At 39.6% G+C, this 22,301-nt stretch overlaps 1 protein-coding gene across 6 annotated transcripts in view; it reads left to right on the top strand.

The window, feature by feature from the left end:
* Positions 1–22,301, top strand: part of RAF1 (Raf-1 proto-oncogene, serine/threonine kinase) — an 80,662-nt gene that overhangs the window by 15,782 nt on the left and 42,579 nt on the right. For 2 of the 6 annotated variants that reach the window (XM_074151570.1, XM_074151567.1), the window contains exon 1: positions 19,335–19,468. The exons of 1 other annotated variant lie outside the window; for it this stretch is intronic. The gene's annotated coding sequence lies outside the window, so the exon portion shown is untranslated. Of the gene's footprint in view, positions 1–19,322; positions 19,469–22,301 lie in introns of those variants that run through there. 3 more of the 6 variants (XM_074151569.1, XM_074151568.1, XM_074151566.1) reach the window with 2 other exon arrangements.

The raw sequence follows: 22,301 nt of genomic DNA, 5'->3' as shown, positions 1-22,301 counted from the left end.
AGGGAGAGGGGATGAGGGCTGGCCTGGACTTCTGGACACTTTCTGCTTCTTTTCTTCCTATGAGTGCTGCAGTAATGATTCCACTTCCCATTTAACTTCAGCTGAAAAAACGTTGGGTACTGAAGGAGAGAAAAAAAGGTCCATCAGCCTTCTGAAGTAATGACCTACATGTTTTATCCCAGGAGACAGGAGCAGCAGATAATCAAAAGATATTTCCACAGACAGGGTTGAAAAAGATGGGAGAGCTGGAGCTGCTGGATTTCCAAAAGCCTGGCTGGATCACGGGACGGGATAATTTTACTCTTGGTAGCGTCATGAGAAGTAACAACACTATACTCAAAGTTCAAAGAGACTGGTCAGGGTCTATAGTCTGTTCCTCAAGCCAGACCAAGATTATATCATGGATGAGCCACACCACTTACGATACGGGGAAGAACTTCCCTTTGCAGGATTAAACGCTGAGTTGTTGTTACACAACTGGCTTCAGGAGATCAGAGCTTAATGCAAACAAAAACTTGTACGTGGCCAGAGAATTCAAGATAAGTTGTTGCCACATAACTTTTTATGTCAAACTTCCCACTGGAAGTCTGCATACATTTTCAAAAAAGATTTGTAAGCAATACTACCTGCTGTTCTCCAGAACTACTGAAATGTTTTATCTCAACAGTGTTTAATTGTCCTCTTCATTAATGATTAGATGAGTCAAAGTAAGAGAAAACTGCATGCCCCAGACAGCTTGGAAACAAAGGGGCAATCAGCTCCAGTCTTTAGGGAACTTGCTCATTTGTGATGGCATTTGCATTTCATACTCCTCAGACACAATTTTGGACCAAATAGCCTCTATAAAATTATGTCAGAGAGAAATTAAGGATCTTTGCAGCTACTGCAGCATGAGCTTCTTCCTTCATTTCATAGGCCATGGGGAAGACAGGGTTGCTAACCAGAAAAAGGCAATAGTCATAATATTATAATGTCATCTCAGTATGCTGAGAAGAGAGTAACTCTTCATTTAGATTCTGTTTGTTCTGGTTTGGACAGCAAAAGCAGACTGTTCACGCTGCAAGTGTGCTAGCGAAACTCTTTCTAGGTAGACATATATATGAGATTTTACAGGTGTCTAGAACAAATGTACAAATGCTATGAGGGATAAGAATATCAAGAAACAACGCTACTTAAATCAGAACCAGTTTTTCCCAGTGGAAAAGGATATGCATGTATATGCTCTTGGAGAGCATACCTTTGTATGATGAGTTTCTCTACTGGTTACTGAGAGTCTTCCCTCTTCATCCTCGTGTTCCATAGAAAGAAGGGAGGCAGATACCTCGGATAAAGGAGCAGCACATTATTTGCAGGTGGGGCCTTCTCTTACATGTATGAAGTTCACTGTGCATGGACATCTACATCTGCTTGGCGCAGGAACCTCAGTGAGGCTTACTCCTGCCTGACTTCCACGGTACGCTTTGCCTCTTGTCCACCAGAAGTGGAATAACACTTACATAGCTGAAGTGGGAACTTTATACAGTAAATAGTTCTATTTTCTATTCTAGTATGCTCTTTAATCCTTCTTACCGTTCAAAGTCTTAGAGAGTTTTTTGTTGTTGTTTTCCAATGCCTCACTCTTCATCAATACAATTTGTTGGTTTGGGTTTTAGGTTTGGTGGGTTTTGGTTTTTTTTTTTTTTTTGTAGCTTTCCAGTGTTAGTAAGCATTAGAGATATTTTTTTTGGTCAATATTCCAGTTAAGTCCAATGCTAGCAGGAATTCTGGCTTATGAATGAGTATGACCCTCACATAACCAAAGCCGATGCCTCATAAACAGTTGAAAGTGTTGAAAGAACAAGGGAAGCATGCCCTTTTCAAGGACAGAAAATTGAAGCACTGGGAGGCTATGGACCCCTACTGAATAAAACATTTTCCATATATGTTCCAAAATATTAGACCTGAGTCTCATTACAGTAATACTCAGGAATCTTGTGATGTTTCGCTTATCTTTGCTTCATCCTTCCTCACTGAAGTATGGAAGTGTAAAGTTAAGAACAAAGAGCTAGACTGAAAATTGGAGGCTAAAGCTGTCTCTAAGGTCTCACAGAAACAATCTCTGAGACTGCCTTTGCAGCATGACCTACCTTCCAGAGGCTTCAAACCTCTCACAACTGCTTGGAGCATGTTCTGGTAAACATGCAGAAGTCAGCAGCCTGCAGAAGGGCAGTAGGTATAGCTGCTCCGGAGATGGCTCTTTCAGAGCCCTTTAGACAAAGCCAAAGTAGATAGACATGCACAAAACTCACAGCGGAGCTGACGCTTTCACCTTCGTCTTTCTAGTTCAGTGTCGCCAAGTCCTGTGACTTCCTGGAATCATGCAGATCTGGTGAGGACTGGTAGCAGTCTTGTGAGGATATGAGAAGTTCCAGCCCCACTGTGGATTTCAACCCTCCACAGGACAGAACTCTTCTGAAAAGCTGCTTTCCTTCTTTCTGTACCGCTAGTGGCAACAGCAAGGCTAGAACAGGAAGCAGAACTAACCCCCTGCTAGACCCAAGAGTGACATGGGGGTGTGTGAAAGAGCTCTTGAATTTGAGGTCAAGTAAACTTGAGAGTGGTGGTAATAAATAACTCCCCCGAAGGGACAGATTTAATCCTTAAGCAGGACTGGTTTTTTTTTTTGTTTTGGTTCAATGATGTTGAAGTTACTCAGGTGTGGCTAACAATGTATATTCCCTGCTACTGCCTTGCTACTTCACAATTTTTCCCAACTGATGCACTTTCACTGACAAAGCCATTTTGGCATTCTTGAAGATCTCTTTTGTGTTTAACTTAGTCTTGGAGCCAGTAAAGCATTTAACATCTGCTTAAACATATTTCAATTACTTGCCTGAGTGACTCGACTAAGTAGTTTCTAGTAAAGCCGCAACTTGACCCCTTCACTGCTTTAAATCTAATGCCTTTGTAGCTGTTGCTCATTATAATCCAAAATTTGTTATAATATTGTATATATTTTTATTGTGCATTTTATCTTAAAACCACATTATTTCCTTACTAACACCTAGTTCTATGAAGAGAATTAAATGGCATAAAGCATCACACTTGAATATTCAAGTACTCTGGAAGAAAAGAAAACTGGAATTAATGGAGCTGGATAATAACAGTAACTTCAACAACCAGGAGCTATGACAAGCTCCAAAGCCACATCAGTCTGCTGCTGAACTCATCAATGGTGTTATGATGTAGAAAGAGAAGATAACACAGAATCTATTTATGGACTAATTAAAATTCAAGACCAGGTCTAAAAGACGGACCTGGCAGATCATGTGCAGCTCACAGCAGGGCCAATTTTTTGTTTTGTTTTTTCTTAGAGGAGATTCTAAAGCTTTTTTTTTTTTTTTCTTTTCTGGCCATATTCCATGCTGGAAGGAGCAATGCTCCTCTCATGTGGTTTGAAATACCCAGCCACTGGGCCAATGATCTCATGCACCAGGGCATATGGAATGACGCTCTTTGCTTGCATTAGTGTATTAGCACACTGCATACAGCTATTAATTTTCTCTAACCATCCACAGCTCAGCGCTGTGGTGTGTGTTTTCCAATATATTCTAAAGGAAATCTTGAAAGCTGTTTTATTTTCTTTTTCTGGCTTCCTTAGAAATGTTTTTGGATTGCATTTTTAATAAGAGCTCTTCAAACTACTTCAGACTTTGGAAAACCTTTTCCTGGAGCGTATTGCTATAGGAGTGGTAGCGCAGGCTGGCAAAACCGAAATGCAATCCACTGCCCTCTGCTGCATCGCAGATTTCCTGGGTACATTTATTTACAAGAACATATGCTAGAAAAGCAACAGACTAAAAATCCATCGTATCTTGAGAAGTCATGAACTTCCTTCGTAAGGACAGAACCTCATAATGGGGTTGCTTAATACTCCCAAATCTAGTTCTGTCCTTGAACGGAAGAAATTAGGTGGCTACATGATGATGAATTTAATGCAGAGTAACTTTTCCAGAAATGAGGTCTTATTCATGACTTCTGTGCAGTGCTTTGTGCTATTATGCCAAAGTTAATGTAAGATTTTTCTACCATGGGGTACTGTTGTAAGCATCAAACACATACAGATGAACGCTGCCCTTGACCTGGGTTCAGTGCACTAGGGCTAACCTTTTTGTTGGTTTGTGTTTTTCCTAGATTTTCACTGAATGCAAGGTTTTGGTTTTTTTTTTCAGTTTAAAAAAAGCAAGGATTTATTCCATGTTCACATTACATCACTCCATGTGACTCCTCCTGTGGCTATTTTTGTAGCCTGTGGTCATATCGTTTAGTTCCTAGAATCAGGATGATAATTTTTACCACTGAACATCTATTTAGTTAGTAAGCTTCTGTATTTTTTTGACTGCAGAGTTCCTCATCTTACTTCTCCTTTGAGCCTGGCTTTTCTGTAAACTGTCTGTTTACTATGTTGGGTGGAGTCTGCTATACTTCCCAGAATACCTGCATGGGAAATTATTTCTCTTTCTTCTCCGCACCCTCCCTTTTTTTTGGGGCGGTGTGTGTGTTTTTCTTGGGGTTTGTTTTGTGAGCAGTCTTGGATGACAATCCTGTGTACTTTAAATTTGCATTTTTTAAAAAAAAAACATGCTGCACGCTTTAATGCTCTTTTGTGTTGCCAAAAAAAATGCCATGTATAAACAAAAACTCTGAGACCACCTTATATACTCTATTTGTCTTTATTCCAGAAATTAACACCCCAGCTGTTTCTTTAGGATACACCTGTCAAAGATTTTTGTAAATACAGAAGAGCTTTTTAACCCTTCAAATTAAGCCAGATGGTATTTCTGCTTCACTGTAAAAACTTTTCTAAGTATTCTTATATCATATTGCTATTTTTTTTTCCCTTCAGTCTCTGTGTGTTGGAGAAACAACTGTGTGTTTATCCTACTTAAGTAAACAAAGGTCAAGCAAGGCAAAACATGCACTGTCCAGAATTTTGTGAGGATTTTGGAAGGAACAAGGGCATCACTAGATCTGAGCCATAATTTTTCTAAAAAGCCTAGGCAGTCCTGGATTAGCAGATCAAGATTCCAACAACCATGGAGCATTCGGAGAATAGATCTATATCTTGCATCCTGAATCCCTTTCAAATGGGGAAATGCGCATGATTTAAACTATAAGTAATGTATATCAATAGATAGATTACTTATTCTTCCTGGACCAACTGAGACTAGTCAGAATCCTGTACTTCAGGAACATTTTGGACACAGAAAATCTGCCCATTTGGTTATTTCAGTAATTGGACTAAGTAAAGCAATTGCCAGCCATTCAGGATGGAAATTGAGGAGCAACATGAGGTCAGCACAGATCAGAAATAGGAAAGGGATGAAAATGTCTTGAAATTACTTAACTGAGATGCTGTCACTTAAAAGTGACACACTTTGATAATGTTTTTATAATATTGGCTGCATTTTGTGTAAGTAGAAATTAATTTCAAAACAATTTTATATACACCTTATTTGCTGTGTAATTCTATCATACTTCATGTACTTGCTACATATAGTAAAACACTAAGATCTGTATTTCAATATTTCAGAGATGCATGTAAGTTGAAATCTGTCAATGCAGTTCACAGAAGTCGTCTCTAAAGGGTAGTCAAATTGTGAGAAGTCCCATTACACTTGCTTTGTAAATTAGTTCTAGAACTGCCCAGTTGTACCTGTCAATTGGGCACATGTTCTGCTTTCACTGTGGTCTGTACTGAGAGAATACAAAACCCAAAGTTGATGTGCAAGAATATTTCAATATTGTTCAACTCCAGCATACCTCCTGTAGCCATAAGTGTTTGGCAGTACAGTGAAACTGCAGGACAACCGTTGCCAAGAAGTGAAGATGATTTTTGTCATAAAATAAGAAATAGGCAGGGAGAAGTTGAATAGTTGGATATTGAAACAAAGGATTGCCAGCCTTTGCCTCTCAATTTTCTTCCCCATCTCCCTCATTATTCCCCGTGTGCCCTTACACAAAACAATCTCTTTTCTTTTTAAAGTAACAGCTAAAAGGATAAAAAAATGCTTGCAGGTGGTTTAGAGTTTAAAGATGCTATTCTGAAGACTCAACATCACCTACTAACATTAATTAAAAGAAAAAAAAATAAAGAGCTGAAGGGAAAGTTCCCTCCAAACCCAAGAAGGATAAACTGCAGAAGTTGTTTCTAAATGAGAATTTAAAGACGATTGGCTCTGGTATTTTAAATATAAAATCCTCATAAGGTGAACACAAAACCCAAAAGGCAACTTACAGAAAGCATAAAACTATAAGACTTTCAAATGCACAGAAATAGAAAATTGGCTTCTAATTCAGGAAACCCTTCCATTGATTGCTATAACATGGGAGGCCATAGTATGGGAAAAACATTTTTTTGTTTGTTTACAGCACTGTCACTGGATTTGTTGTGGTTTGTGAAGTGCTGTAAGAAGCTAGGAGAGGAAATGCCTACAAATACACACCAGAGTACCCACCTTCCGAGTTTGCCTGATTCTTATTCAAATCTATCTTTTTAGTCCCTACAAGGTGACTATATCAGCATATGAGAGGTACTTGTCTTATAAAAATAACTTTATTTTTCTCTGTCATCCTTTTATTTTCCCAGCTGAAGAGTCCTAATCTTGTTAGTTGCTTATCACGTAGAAGCTGGTTTACATCTCTAAAAATCCCTGTGCCCTTTTCTGTTCCTCATTTAATTTTATTAAACATACATTCTGGCACAGGAACAGATCTGCATTCAAAATGTGGGTACATCCTTGATTTATACAATGCAAGAAGTACTCTCTTCTGGTTTGTTCTCAGCTCCCATCCTGAATTCCTAACATTGTTTCTCGTCTTAACCATTGCTGAGCACTGAGCTGGCATTTTTAGGGAGCTATTCACAGTAAATCCCGCATCTCTTTATCTGGTTGACAAGAGCTAAACCAGAACCCCTTACTGTTTACATATGATGTAGGCTGTCTTTTCCTAGACTGTTGCTTTGAATTCACTTGCATGAGGTTTAATCTACTATTTCATAATCTAATATGGTGCTTTTTCAATGTCTGTGTTTCAGTCTCAACTATCTTGAAAAATTGTGTTTCTCAGCAAACTTTCTTGCCTTTTTGTCTACTCCTATTGTTCATCTTTTATAATCCTTTGAAGAAGTCATATGGGCTTTTTTCAAACCAGAAAATACCTATAGTGTAAAAGGTAAATTAATTATAACATAAGGGGGTTTTGTCTGTTGTTCATATATTCCACATAATTCAGCAACTTCAGCTCGGATTGTATATAATAATATTGCTGCTTATGTCAGCGTGATAAACAAATGAGCGAGAAGGTAGAGCCTTTAAGATACACTTTGCATATGCAAAAAGATACTCTTTCTTGGGATCACAGAGTTTCTAACTACTCAGGCAGCAGTTTCGCCAACCAAGTAATTGGATCTGTGGACTGTTGCCAAATGGGGAGATTCCAGTCTCCGCTCATCTCATCCACAAGTTGAGCCTCCCTGCTCCTTCCCCTGCATTGATCAAGAAGTGCTGGGGCTGTGAGATTAGTCATGAAAACACAGAAATCTGACTCGCCGTGCAGTGTCATGACTGCCAGATCCAGTGGGAGACAAGGGGCAGGAACGTGCAGATGGGGCTGAAAGGGCAAAAAGGGACTGTCCCTTTGGCAGCAGTGTATAATTAGACGGTATTACATGTATTCTGAAACGGCACCTAAGCCCTAAAGCAAAGCAGTGCTCCTACTTTTCATTTACAGAGGAGAAACATGAGGTGCAGAGAACTTAACCAAATCCATGCTCTTTCTCCATGTGACAGTCAGGAATGTAGCTCAAATGCTCTGATGCAGTGTGAAGCTTTAACCCTAGACAAAAATCGTTAACTGCTTGGCTGCATTATCAGACCTGTCACTGGCTTTGAGCACATCACTTGTGATTGTTATGCAGGTTAGAATTCATCCTGGTTATGCTGAAAGTGAAAGCTGGTGTCAGGAAATTAAGCCAAAAAAATGAAAAGTTCTCTAATGAAATATAAGGACCAACTCAGTTAAATCTGTCTGATAGTGCCTAATTCATAGTAAGAATAACTTTTAAAACTTTTTTTAGCCTAATTCTGTAACTTCCATGAATTGAAAAGACCTCTGTAACCTCTGAATTATAAACAGGTAAATGGAACTGGCGTTCTCAGTGGGAAAGCACACTGGGTGGCACACATGTAATGCAGCGCGGGTGAGGCAACAACTTTGGAGCTGATGGCAGGAGTGAAGGTGGGGGAGGAGAGAAAGGTATGAAGGCAGATAGTGATTAAGGCTGCCTGATAACAGCAGCCTTTTTGCTGTTTGTTTACTTCTGTAATATCAATGGGAAATCGGAATAACAGGTTCAGGTTAAGCTTATAAAAATAAAGCAGGTCAGACTGTTTGAAGATAGATGCTAACATAACTGAAAGCAACTATACTGCGTATCAACAGCTGCTCCAGTATGACATACTGATATTCATAATTACATTCAGTTATTCTGAAATGCTAACGAAGACCAAGGGTGTTCATGCCTTGTAGTAAATAGCTGTGGTAAGAATAGCATTTATATGGCGTATTGCTTTGAAAGTTTTCTCCTGCATGAAGTTATTGGGAAAGAATAGCTCTATATTCTCTCCTCCTATGAAACATGTTTTCTTGAAACATTCTTTCTTTTCCTTGAATGAGGAATGCAGTATTCAATGTGAAAACTACCTATTTTCAGAAGAAAATAAATGTTTTTTCTCATATCCTACACAAACAATTATTTATAATACTGCTCAAATTTGGCTACCTAGCATTTTATAGCCTTGTCAAGTCTTCTTTTATAAAACATTATTTTCAGTATGTTCTCAATTTTTTTGAAAGACTGCTTAGGTTTCTGGCCCAGCAGAAGAACTGAATTTACGCAGGATTATCAAATTCTACAGTACTAGCTACTTCCAAGAAGTGCTTTCTTACCAGGAACTTGAACTACAAAGTAAAGGTAATTAGAACATACTGGCTTTTTGCCAAATTCCAGGGTAGGCTTCCTCAGCAAGCATCAGATCAAATGTTTCATCCTAGTTGTTCTACAGCAGTTCCAGTTTTCTCTAGGAAAAGCTATTTTATAGAAAGGGAGTCTTAGCCATCCTTACTTCTTGACTATTTTAACATTTATTGTTCCATATCACTAGGCAGCAGTAGTATATGTTGTTGTAAATTCTTTCCATTGCGCACAAAGCCATACAAACATCTTGAAGCTTTCCTTAGAGAATTCTTAACTTCCTACAAAAACAAGGAACAAAAAGCTACCAGGAAAAGTAACTTTTTAATCACTTGAGTCTATTTCCTATTCCTAAGAGCAACCAGGATTTTCCACACATTTAAATACTCAAGTAAATTACATGGCTTACATTAAACTAAATAAGTCTATGATCTTGTATGAACTATATTGTGTCAAATATGAGAATAGATCCTATTTCTTACCCATACTCAAAGACTTCCTAGGATTGCTACAGAAATGGAAATTCTTCTTGAATAGGTCTGTTTTATCTTTTGGTCACTTAGACATGAGATTTCATTGTGTTTTTCAAACATATGAACTAACTGCCATCTCTCACTCCTTTTGATAAATAAAAGCTTCTTAAGTCCCGTGTTTTAAATATAAAATACTAGCTCACACATGTGCACAATAACTCAATGTCTTTAACTTAGTTTACTGTAGTAACACTCACTACTCTCCTCCAGATACCAGAGGAATTGGGATACACCATAATATCAGATTCCACCACTTTGAATATTGCAAGGGCAAATTGTTGCAGTTATGGTAGTGCATGGTGCTAAAGCTTTGCATTGATGATCTTTAAATAGTCTAGACTGCTCTGAGGTGTATTCAAATGAAAATATAATTGCACTAAGGCTTGGCACATATCATTACATACTTGTGCATTTAGAAGTAATGGCCCACCTTGGAGAGAATCCGGAAGCAAAGCGGAATGGTGCATCTGGAAGAGATGCATTTTCTTTCTTATAGTCAATTTACTAACAGGGAGTTTACTAAATTTAGTAAATTCTGTCCTCTGATAGGTAATGTGTGTGTTGGTGTGTTTTGTTTTTTGGGGTTTTTTTTAAGCCTTGTGTTCTAAGGTTGTGTTTGCTTTTGGATTTGTTTTTTTGTTGTTGTGTGGTTTGGGGCTTTTTTACCCCCCCTTCTCAAAATTCTATCCTAAATCCTGCCTTCCTACATCTCTGTGAGCTACATGAAGATGGGTAGTAAAGCATAATTGTACAGATTACAGGGTGAAGGGCAGTAAGTATACATAAAGTTATAAAACTAAACAATCTCAGTAATATGCTTTACTATGATAGCACTAAAAATCTGGTGTTAGACCTTTGTTTCAATGGAAATAGCCTGAACTCTCCCAGATTTAAACAAACCAGGTGAGAAATATATATATTACGATAAATTAAACATATTATATACTAGTAAGGTATGTTGTATTTCAAATATTCTGGAAACTTGGTTATAAAAGTATGCAATATCTAAGAATAAGTGTAGTTGACTGTATGTTATCAAATGCTAAAGAAGTCTAGGGGAAAAAAAAGGCAAATCATTTTGCTTGCATTCTTGTCAGCTAAGAGCATGACCCTACTTGAAAATGTGATAAATCAAAATCCATTACTTAGGGAAATAATTTTATTGCTCTGTACTGAATGTTTCACCCAAATGTTTAGTTAAAATAGCTAATTTTGAAGTCTGTGATCCTGAAAGCTACAAAAAGTCAGACCATCTACCCAGAGAGTGCTAGGTCAAAGCTTTTGAAGGCTGCATGCACCAACATAAGATACCTTTGGTCATACTGTTTCTTATTTGCTGCATGGCCTTCAAAAGAGAAGGAAAAAAATCCACCTTAGTTTGTTTTTAAAAGACAGTCTTAAAAGAAGTGCATCTGTCAAGTATGTCCTGGGGGATGTCTCAGCAATTGATCCTCCTTAGATAGCAATATGCTTTTGAGTTTCACCCTACTCGCCTCAGGAAAGATTTAGCATTACTTCAATTACAGAACTATCATAAAGCACCACTGACCCTATAATGCTTTAAGTAATACTCCGTTTAGAATTAAAGTAATAGCATGGCACATATATAAAAGAATTAAAATGGTGGTATGTTGAAGTCATCAACTGACAAGTTGGAATTGTAAGTAAATATATATTATATGCTGGCAATAAGAATTTGCTATTCCTTTCCCTCTGTCAACTTTATATATAATTAGGGAAAAAAAAAAATACCCTTTTTTTCATTTCCCATCTGAAAGTTAGCATGTGAACATAGAACCAGGATATCCCAACTCACAAAGATGTTAGCAACACTTACTGTATGAAAAACAGGGCTCTAGTGCCCCCCAAAAGATTTTGCTGCTTTCTTTTATTCAGCTTTATTATCAATTAAACGGCTGTCTCAGCAATAATGTTTCAGCAGTTACTTAAGCTGTTATGTCACTGTTCTGCTTCGGTGAAATGCAGAAGAAAGGCTTACATAATTTGTTGCTATGAGAAAGCTTCTGTCTCCACCAGAAATAAGTCTGAAGTTAAGGAATGTCTACATAAATTAATCTGAATACAACTGAGTATTAGATAAACATCTTGAAAGTATTAAAAATACTCAGGTACAACCAGACATGTCAATACTCATTTCTCTGCAATTGCTGAGAGATTTAACAAATCTACTAACACAGCATACTAGAGTTTTGCAGTGAGGCACAGCAATAGACTTGTATGTTTGCATTCCTTTGACCTGATGTCTTTGCTAATTACTGTTCAAGTAATTTAGTTGTTTTGCTCATAGCATTGTTTTGGGTTTTTATTATCTTGCAAAAAAGAAATTTAAAAAGTTCTTAAAAAATAAGACTAAAATTAACATCTTCTTGCATTAGAAGTTTTAAACAGAATTAAATTGACTTTTCCCTTGGAGGAAAAGCATCTCCTGATGCATATAATCAGTTCAATCACCACTGTGCAGTCTAAGAGAAATGAATTTGCAACAACAAAAAAGCCTTAACATATTACAAACATCTGACAAAAACATCTCCCACCTTTTTAATCAGAGACTGAATTAGCCATATACATATGCAATTATTTTTTTAAAATAGCATACCTACACTGGTGTATCATCCTACAGAGCTTCACATGCTGAAATCTACCGATGCATTCAGCTGCTGACAAGAATAATGCTGATACCTGTAACAGAGACGGGGTCCATTAGCACATACTGAAATTTTCCTCAGTGCACCTTAGTCTAGCTCTGAAATACTACGTACCGGCATACTTTATACAGATATATTATGAATTTTTATGGCTACCAAGCTTAATCAGCTTAATAACAAAAATCTTTCACTGTTGTCTTATTTTCCTTAGTATGTTGTTTCTGAAGTGATGTGCTTACAACATAATTTTTAATCGTCATACCCTTCTAAGCACAATGTGCTCTATAGGACACTGAGGTACAAAGTATCAAAGGTAGCTAAAGCACGGGTATATTGCCAAACATAATGTATGCCTTTGATCACCTATCTCTGTTTATCTCAATGTTTGAGATGAACTTGAAAGACAATGGATAAATAGGCTTCTGCTGAAAGCCAAATACTTCTTTTTTTTTTCTTACTTTGCATAGCTTTTTATAACAGAATCCAGTAAACAGAAGTTCCATTTCTCTTAGTACATCAATGTATGCACACGGCTAAAATGGACTTTTAATTTGTCTTCTTGCCAGATACACTGAACCTTCTGAATGATGCCAGGTATTTACAACCTTATACCTATATTCTATTTAGTCTGGCTTTATCTGGGACTAGCAGTCCTGGGGAGCAGCTTGGATAGATACGCTGGCTAGACTGCTTTGGGTTCCCTTGTCTCTCAGAATCTACCTTTGATAAAAGCCAAGTGTGAGATCAAAAAAGAACATGTGAGTGTTTCTGTACACAACACAAACATATGACAAGAAGAATAGGTTCCTTGTCAAAACTATTGAAAGGAAAAAAAATGGCTTTTTTATAATGAAGAATCCCAATAGTATGTATGAAAAGACAAAGGGAAGTATAATTTTTTCTTTTGCTGCCTATCATCCCTCCGTATGTTTTGAACATATATATACACACTCAGATATAGTCAAATACACATGTATGTACACACACCTTTCTATTTTACCCTATCGCTACTGATTCAATACTTGTAATTCTTCATAGAAAAATGAAATTTTGCTGTCATCCCAATGTACTTTATTACAGTTAATAAATTCCAGAGAAACTAAATATTGAATGCAGTTCAGTTACCACACACTGGAAATTGTCCATGCACAGAAAAAATAATGCATAGCTTGAGATCATGCCAAATCAGACGATCAATCTCTTTACGTAGCCCTCTATCAGGTATAATAATAATAAAAAAAAAATCTTCTGCAGCTGAGCAATTATATATTCAGGCTAGGTTTGAAAAATGTTTGTCAGAAAAGAGCTATTTATGCTTTGTTATTTTTAAACTGTAGTACCTAGCTCTGAATACATTTTATTGTGGTTAGACTTTTTCAGAAAGTCAAAATAAACCCAATAAACCAGTTTGGTTAGGTTTCAAAAATAGAACACATGTATAAATCAAAGTGCTGTATTTATTGCCTATGAAGGAGGAATGACTGTTCAAATAGCAACAAATTAAAGCCTAGATTATTTTTTTTTTCTCCCTGTTGGAGCTCCCATAATGCTTGTTCAGACTGAGTGTTTATTCAATGTGCAGGTGGCACCCATCAGTTCAGCATCTCCACGTTAAATGTATAAAACTTTATTCTACAATGATTTTCATGCTTTGATATCCTCAGTACACAGTGGTATACTAATTGACTTAGTACATTTGTCTGATGTTGCTCTTTGAAGCTTATTAAGTTCCACCTGTGACAAAAGGAATGTTACCCGGATTCTCAATCCTTCTATTGGGAATCTAACTGCTATCCCTCCCAATAAACTTCCAGCTACAGGGGGAAAAAAACCACTGCTATGGCTACCTAATAAAATACAAGTGTACCTGTCAGACACAGTTTAACAGACATCACTTTAAAACCATGTGGCTTTAGTGGTATTTATATTGTATTATTTTTTTTTCAGTCTGCTTGTACTGTGTTTGCAAACAAACGGGTAGCCAAGGTCCATAAGAGCAAATGAGTCAATAGACATGGGCTGAGTCACGCAGCAGGGACAATTGTCTGTCAGCAGGACCTGTGCTTGACATCTCAGGTTTCAAAGTTATGACCCGCATTCTTATGTGTCACAACTTCTTTTTACACTAGAAGAAAATTAAATCTTGGCAATAAGTACTGCAAATGAGTATCTAAAATTCAGGAAAGCAACTTAACGCCTCCTGTCTGGAGAAGAGTCTGAGAGAACTGGATGGGGTAGTGCAGTGCCTCTGAATTTTCCTAGAAGCAAATTGCATTGCCCTGAAATTGGAGAAGCAGAAATTCCCTGCTGCGCTGCATGCAATGAGCCCAGAGACACTGGATATCTATAATACCATAAATTACCTAGGAGCATATCACAGCATATGGAGGACTGAAAACTGGTACAGAGTTTTTTGAAAACTTTAAGAATGTTTCATGTAAGATTATCAGTGAAGAAAGGCTAATATAACTTTTTTTTTTTTGTAAGAGATTATTGCTTGCTGTTTATAGAGCTGCTCTCTCAGAATAATTTACTTAATACTATGAGGCTTAATGAAAATCTGTTCCAATTTTACTCTGAAGTGTTCCTACACAAACTTGTATTGAAAAATGTATTGCAACTGACATTTTCATCAAATATTTTTATTGTTAAGTTTATATAAAGATAACCCAAGAACCATATGAGTACCTAGTAGATGGATTATAGCATTAGAGATGGAATTGATTCTGGAAGAATATACAAATCTGGAGAGGATTATAGTCCTTGACGTTACAAGGAATTGCATATGTTTTTTAGATAAACATGTTTCTTAAATGAAAGCGTTAAAACAGTAAAAAAGAAAGAAAGGAAAAAAATAGAAAGAATAACTTAAAATTATATACAGAATGAAGTGGTCAACAGATAAGGCAAAACTTGTTTGCAGTACTGTGGAGGCAACCATGGCATCATGTGTTTACCTCAGGCAGTGTGTCTCACGGGGTGTGCACGCCTGTGTGTGTGTCTGTAAAACATAACAAAAGCAACCTTGCATGACAGCTCTTGGTAACTGTCTTTAAAGCACTTAAATTGGCTCGACCCTGCAAGTGAATAAATTAAAATAAGTTTAAAAATAGATACTGAAGCATGTAGTAACAATAGCATATATGAGGTTTGTATCACAGTCCATTCTGTATCATAAAGTACATGACTTTACACTGAGACAAAGATTTACTGAAGAAGATCCCTGTGGGTTAGAACCTGCAGATACACAAGCCTATACCACCCCGTCTCAGCCTTACTGACTTCCCTGAGTCCTCCGAGTGCAGGAATTGGTTACATGGATCTGGTTCCAGAATCCAGCCTTTCCAGGGAAGTAATGAAGTCACTACATGCTTAATCTATGACTGATTATAAAGACTGAAGCTTTCGGAAGGAGGTGTCTCCTGGGTTGTGCCTATGGGAGTCAAGTGCTGTTTTCACAAGGAAAAGAAAAACTCCTAAGATCTAGGTTCGCGATTTGGCTGAAGAGATGCTAAACAGAGTGGAGAAAGGTATGCACTGTAGCCAGCTCTGTATCAACCACATTTAGTTGGATATGGATAAAATAAAAAGTTAAGAGTTTGTTCAGGATAAAACAACAAAAATAATTAATGTGAACAAACTGTGCTATGGTTTCCACTCCAGCAAAACAAGTTTACTGCTTTAACAGCTTCATATATAAGATGTCCTATTGTTGTAATGTATGCAATTTAGATTCTACAATGCATGAAAAAACCCAAACAAACTATAAATTACATTCCCACCCCTCGAATCACTTCAGTGACCCAGGGAGATAATAAAGTCTTTCAGCTGACATATAAAATATAAATAGTTTAGGCACCATCATACAAATAAGATATTCCTTATTTGGAGTACTTCTCTTCTAGGTTGCTATTGTTTGATTTGTTCAAGGCCACTATCTTCATGGCCTCTGTATGTTGGACTTCATTTGTATCTAACTTGACTTAAATTTTTCCTAAGCAATGTTCTCTTAAAAAAAAAAAATTCTTATGGGGGGAATAAGAGAATAATTTATAGCATATATAAAAATAACATGCAGAAGCACAATGCTTTGAATGTGGTTCAGGTTGAATAACCCTGGATAAAATGGCAAAGTTTGTCTATAGCAATCCTTGGCTTGAAGAGCAAGGAAATCATCTTTGATACTCAAAATTCATAATAATGTATATATATACATTTCTTCCTTTTCCAGACAGCATTACTGTCCTAATGCTTGCTACTCGTTCTGGGGCTTATAGGTATTGCAGGTGCTAAAGATACAATTAAGGTTATGCAATGCCACTTAAAACATTGTATCCTCTTTGAGACTCCCCAAGTAATCACAGTTCAATAGACTGGGAACACTTGAATACTGCACATGGCAAAGTGAACTGCAACAAATAAAGGATAGGTTTAACTTTTACACACTTCTTTTCAGCAGTCGCTATTAAAACTCTTCTAAAAGATGATCATTCAGTATCATTCATCCCATTTTTAACTATGAGGAAACTGAATTCTATGTAACAGAGATGGCTTTGCCTGTGTGATGTACCCACTGGAGGAAAGGGAGTTCCCAAGTCTAAAACCACTGGACAGATTTGTCTGATATCTCAAGATAATAGTTACTGTCACTAACTCAGCCCGCTCTAAGCCCTGGTGGCAGCGGTTCTGATTCTCTTTTTCACTCCTCAGGCTGCTTTTTATAGAGGCAGAAAACACCTGCCGTGGTGAAAATGTAAGATTTGATTATATGCCTGGACAAATGAAAGTCAAATACCCGGACGTTCACATGTTAAATCTATTGTAAACACAACCACTAAACACAAACACAAACCAGATCAACCTCAAGAAGAATGCTAATAACTTTCAGTTTATTTTGGAAAGTTTGTTCAATCCCCCCTCCCTTCAACTTTAGTGCTGTAACGTTTGGGTTTCTTTGCTTCATTTCCTTGTTTGCTTTTCTCTTTCTTTCTTGTAATTATTTTATTTCTTTGCATGTGCCACGGTGTTTAACTATCTGAAATTTGGCTTGCTTTCCTCCATATCTGTGTGCATTTGTTCCATGACTACAATCCTTGATCCCTCTACTCTTTTAATAGAAGTTTAAAATGTTATGAATTGCCTTCTGTCAAAACCACCTCTTCTGGACATGGTTATCCCTCTTTTCTTTCCCTGTTTCTTTTTAAGCTTCTTGTAGCATGTTCTTATTTGTATTTTACAATACAATATTTTAAGCTCCTTTGGTGTATTTTGCCAAAATCTGTACTACTGCCGACCATATTACATGGCTATGCTTAGTCTTAAACCACCTGAATATTTATTGTACATGCTGCTTTCCATTTATTTGTTTCCCCTGGGCCAACTCTCGCAGTCAGATACGTGGGTACAATTCCCATTCAAGTCATCCAGAGGACACCTATGTGACACTTAAGACAAAAGCTATTCTGTAAGAATTAGAACAGAATGATTCACACTCATAACTTATGTCCTTGGTAGATACTTTCTTGGTCTGCATTTGTTTTTCTGGGTTTTTTTGGTAGGTCCAAGCCCATGGCAATGGGGAAGAGAAAAATAAGAGAATAAACACTTTTCCTAATAGAAGGTTTGAAATCTCCCTATGTTTTTTCTTATGAGAGCGCTACAAAAGTTTAGTTAAATCTTTCTTTTGGCAGTGGCCTCTAAATGGAAAGCATTATCACTCTGGAATAAGTGGGTAACTTCTAGAAGATACAGGAATAAAGTACTGAATCACAGTGTTCTAGAGACACGGAAATTTCTGTTTCAGCCTTCTAGAGCTGCTGGTTGCCATTCCCATTTCAATCTCCGATTACTTGGCAACCACACCTCTTCCTGGAGGGCACCAGAAGCTGAAGACTTTGTATGTTTTTTTTTTTCTTATTCGGTGCTTAGGAGAGGCAAGCCCAACAGTGCTGCTTTTTTTTCCCTTGCCCTTACTATGCCTCTATGAGGTTAATGTGACTTTAGCTGAACTCAAGCCTTGGTTAATATCAGAATAAACCTTCTTCTGTAGAGAAATCCCAAATAAGGCTGAGAGAATTTTGCTGGAGGCTCTTTTTAGAGAAATGCTTTTTTAATTAACAATTAATGTAACTTATATGACTGTAAATGCAACCATGTATGCTCTTTAAAAACAGTTCTAGGAGAAATGTTTTACTTCGCAATGGCTATCCTTAGAAGTTTTGGTTTGGGATGATAAATTAACTGTTTCAATATGCAGCGCTGTACGTTTTCAAAGCGTGACCTAAAATCGGTTAGTGCGTGCTGCACTGGCAGTACCTTAAGAAACAGCAGAGTCCTTCAGTATCTTTACTCTTCTTACGTGGAGACTGGGCCGATTTACACACAGAGGATTGCTGCCTGACAGCTGTTCCTTGTCTCCTCCAGGAAAAGAGGCTGCACGCTGTTTCTTTTTTTTTTTTTTTCTTCTCCTTTCTCCCCAGATACCTTTCCCAGCGGTTCACACCCCACCCCTCTCAGCACGTACCGCCCCTTGGGAATTTCTGCCTCTTCCCTTCAGAAACAGGGCTCGCTTTCCAACAGGTAAGACGGACGGGCCCCGCTCTGCGGCTGAGGCAGAGGGTGGCCCGGGAAGCGGAGGGAAAGGGGCGGCCCGGCCCGCCGCTGTGCCCACCGCCCTCAGCTCACTCCCTACCGATGCACCCCGCTAAATTAATGGCCAAACAACCGAGAGATTTAGTCTAGGCAAGGCTGAAGGGAAGCGAATGTGGAGGCAGCGCTCCGGGTCCCTCAGGAGGCCTGAGAGGAAGGGGCTCGGGTGGCCTGGGAGGCTCGGCAGGCCCGTTCCAGCCCTCCCGTAGAGGCAGAGCTCATCCCCCTCCACCCCCGGATCGTTTCACCGAGAAGGGGTGAGCGAGAGGCGGCGGGAACGCCTCACCTTCCCTCAGCGGCCGGGCGGGGGCAGCCCGCTGCGCCTCAGCCGTCGCCGCCGCTCCCAAATGGCGGCCAGCGGAGGGGAGGAGCAGCGTCGATCGGCAGCTCGGCGCTCCGTCGGCAGGCCGAGAGGCGGGGAGGAGGAGGAGGACGGGAAGAGAAGGGGAGAGAGGAGAAAGGGAAGGAGCCGAGCGCCGACGGGTCGATGGGCGGAGGATAAATGTCTCGCTGAGTGTGAGGCCGCCATTTTAGATGAGGAACGAAACGAACGGCGCCGAACGGGGCGAGAGCCTGGAGAGAGCCGCCGGGGGGCAGTGACATAGGTAGGAGCGGCGGGGGACGAGGCAGGGGACCGGGGAGAGAAGGGCTCCCCCGCCTCCCCTCTCTCTTCGGCTCCCTTTTCCTCAGTGCTGGCGCCTGGAGCGGCGCCGGCTGCTCCCAGCGGCGCCTCAGCCCCGGGCGCGCTGACCTGGCCGCCGCCTCGGCCGTGAGGGAAACCAGCGCGGGGGATGGCTGCCTGACAGGAGTCGGTGGAAGAAGGAGCGGGGCAATCTGCCATCTCCCTACCTGCGGGTCGCGGCTCATCGCGGAGCCCGCTGGGGCCGGGGCTCCCTCCTCGGGAGGAGCGGTTGCGCGGTGGCCCGGGCCGGGGAGCGGAGAAGGGGCCAAAAAGCCTGGGGCGGGGTGTGGGGGGTGTCCGCGTCCCGCAGGGGAGGGGGTGCGCGGTAGCCGCCGCCTGTCAGCGCCAGCGCGGAGCCCCGCGGCCGCAGCCGCCCCCCGGGGCCGAGGCGCGTGTGGGCCGGGGCCGGGGCTGGGGCCCCGCACCGCCCGGCCGGCGGCGGGATGAGCAGCGGGCATCCAGGAGCGAGCACCTGGATCGGTGCCCTGGCCGGGGCGGGAGGGGCACCCGGCGCTGCTCCGCTGGCCCGGCCGCCGCGGGGCTCCGCTCCTCCCCTCCGCGGGCAGCCCTCGGCTTCTTCCAGCGGGAACCCCCAGGCCGTGCTGGAGCCGTGGTCTGCCCTCCCTGAGCCGGGGACGGAAAATGCGTTTAAGTTCCATTAACATAACTGAGTGCATTTTGCTTAGACATTCTTCGGTTGGAGCCGCTTGCTTGACTTCTTTTTTTTTTTTTTTTTTTTTTTTTTTGGTTCCTCGACTTAGATTCAGTTTAAAAAAAAGCATTTGAAAGCTGGAGTACGATTCTTTGCTTTCCCAAGGTCTTCTAAACTGTTACAACTTTGCCATGTGGAAACGGTGTTACTCCAGAGCCACGGCTCAAAGATTGCACTTTCTGGACTCTTTTTACATACAGTCTAAATATACACACCTATATAAATATATAAGATAAAGTATATTTTAGCTTTATATAAATACAAACCTGCCTATGCTCCCAGCAGCACATCTCTTGCCCGTTGTTTGTCTTGCCAATGTCAGGCTAAATAATTCGGGTAGAATTTTTTTTTTTTCCCCCTTCTTAGCCTTTAAGTGACATCCATAAATCCAGAGACCTTACCTGGGACAGTGAGACCTCAAAACCAGTTGTAGTGGAATTGCTACAGCACAGCGTGCATTCCAGATGCAATTGCAGGTTGTTGTAGGTATGCAAAACAAGAAGGGACTGTAATGGAGTAAAACTAAGATTCTTCAAAAACCGAAGCCCACTTAAAATATCTGAAAACAATTTTGTATGAAAGACTTTTAAAATGTCTTTTATTGTAATGGTTCTGAAAAACTCAGCTCCAGTTATTGCCCAAAGGATCACTGCATTGGGTAAAACTAGGATATAATTTGAATGGATGTGCTTATCCTTTAGGACACGTCTACAGTGCTGGTGCAGAAGAAAAGATTGAATTGGTGGATGTGAGAGTTAATTTCAGGCAGTTCAGTGAAATCTGTTCTGTGGACACCCATTCAGAATGAAAGTGGCTTTAATTTAGTTTGCCTTAATGAATATTTTTTTGCAGGTAAACCCTAAGGCTACAATTAATCATAAAAAAGGCATGGATCTATATATATATGTTCATGAAATGGATGGCTGATTAATATGGCAAGAAATTTAATCTTAGATTGTTAAATCAGATGTGAACTTGCTTACTTGGGTTGGAGCAGTGGTGCTTTCAGAAATCTGGAATGTGTTTTTCATATGGTTTGTTGCCATACTTAATATCTTCAGGACTGGACAACTTATTGTGCAACACTGCTGACTAACCTGCTTTGAAAGAAAATCTGGAAGTAGCAGAGAAAATACCTATTTTTTTTTCCAAAAATATATAATTTTTTTTTTTCAGTTGAATGCCTTTGCTGTGTACGTAAATTTTTCCATTTTTTATTCTTTAACAACAATGAAGACTATTCAAATTACATGTGAAGTTACTGCTGTCTCAGGGCCTGAACTTACTACAACTTATTAAAATAACTCATATTTCATAAACCACAAACATGACCCACGGAAATCATTGGTCAGCATTTCTTGGTATGCTAAATCAGCACTAGTTTCTTCTGGGACATATACTCCCCTCCTCCCCCCACTTTATTTATTTGGCTCCTTCACTGTTGGGAAACCAGGAGTTGAGAAAAAAAACAAGTTTTCCTTGTTTTCTGTCTTGGAAAACACGTTAAATTGAGGTGATGAGAGCTGTTGGTTCTAAAACTTCTGTAGGAAATGAGACCCAAAAGCTGTTAGTTCAGATTACTATGTATAGATGCAGGAGTTGTGCTGATAAATTCACTTTTGTGCTATAGATACAGAATGTTAACTTTATTGAGAATATAAAAATAATGTAATGAGAGCAAATGAACTAACAAAGTCTAGCTTGGTACCAATTTGTGTTTGGGTCTCTGGTCATCTCTGCTGCAAATGTACTGTTTCCTCTTCTGTGACACCTTGAGTCGTTTCCTTGGCCACACTTTTGCAATACCTCTAGCACCCACTGCTTCCCCATCTTTGCTGTTGCCTTCCTTAAACACCATCCATACATTCTTCCATGCACTAGCTTCCTATTTCCATAGCCTGTGGGAATTTCATAATCTTGATGCCTTTTTTCTAACCATTTTGTTGAAATAAGGTAATATTTCCAAGAGTTGCTGGAGGAGAGGCAGAAGGACAGCCGGGTGGCATCTGCACCTAGGACCAGTTGCCTGGGAAACAAGGGTAGC

Source organism: Numenius arquata, chromosome 8, assembly GCF_964106895.1.
Source record: "Numenius arquata chromosome 8, bNumArq3.hap1.1, whole genome shotgun sequence".
Lineage (NCBI taxonomy): Eukaryota > Metazoa > Chordata > Aves > Charadriiformes > Scolopacidae > Numenius > Numenius arquata.
This window is presented reverse-complemented; position numbering and strand designations above follow the sequence as displayed.